Source organism: Hevea brasiliensis, chromosome 6, assembly GCF_030052815.1.
Source record: "Hevea brasiliensis isolate MT/VB/25A 57/8 chromosome 6, ASM3005281v1, whole genome shotgun sequence".
In the NCBI taxonomy this organism is placed as follows: domain Eukaryota; kingdom Viridiplantae; phylum Streptophyta; class Magnoliopsida; order Malpighiales; family Euphorbiaceae; genus Hevea; species Hevea brasiliensis.
Genome location: NC_079498.1, coordinates 12,504,887 through 12,505,928, shown reverse-complemented (window position 1 = coordinate 12,505,928; position 1,042 = coordinate 12,504,887).

The following is a 1,042-nucleotide window of genomic DNA, read 5'->3' as shown; positions in this document are numbered from 1 at the left end:
GGGTGCACTTCAAATTCAATCCAACCCTTTTCATTAGGGGTGTGCAAAGGGTCGGTTCAGTTTCGAACCGAACCGAACCGAAAAAATTGAAAACTAAAAATTGAAAATTTTAAAAATCGAACCGAATCGAATGATAAGAGAAAATCGAACCGAATTGAACAGATAAATTTTGGTTCGATTCGGTTTTAAATCGATCAAACCGAAATTTATAAAATTTCATATTTTTAACATTAAATCTAAATAATAAAAACATAAAAACAAAAAAAATTGGAAATCAAAACTCAAAAATCTTTAGGTTCGGTTCGGTTTTCTTTAATTTCGGTTCGATTCGATTCGGTTCGATTCGATTTTTTTTGATTTCCTATATATATTAATAATTTCGGTTCGGTTCGATTTTTTTGATTTTTTTATGAAAATAACCGAACCGAACCGATTAACCGAAATTATCAAAATTATAAACCGAACCGAATCGATTAAATTTTAAAACCAAACCAATTGAACCGAATTAATCGGTTCGGTTCGATTTTTCGGTTAAAACCGAAAACTGCACACCCCTACTTTTCATTATTTTTAAATGGACCAACTGCTCATTTTGGCATGGCATTTTGAAAAGCTATAAATTATTTTTTGAGAAAAAAATTCTAAATTTATTAAATTTTATTTATTTTTAAAGTAATTTTAATTAAAAATAAAGTCTCAAATACATATCATTTACCTGATACTCATTTAGTAAACTCAGAATTTGAATCATCACTCTCTCAATTTCTATCTAAAAAAATTATTATCTATATAAGACTATTATATAAGAAAAAAAATAAATGCTAATTATAGGTAAATAACTAATAATTATAATACATGATAATTATTTATTGGTCAAATATAAAGTATCTAAAAAACTTAGTACCCATCTAATAGTTTAGTGTAATTTTATTTTAATAATTACCATTCGAAATTACTTAATTTTATATATTATGTCATAAAAATTACTATTTAAAAAAAACTCATTTAATTTCAATTTAAATATTATTAAAGTCATTGTAGT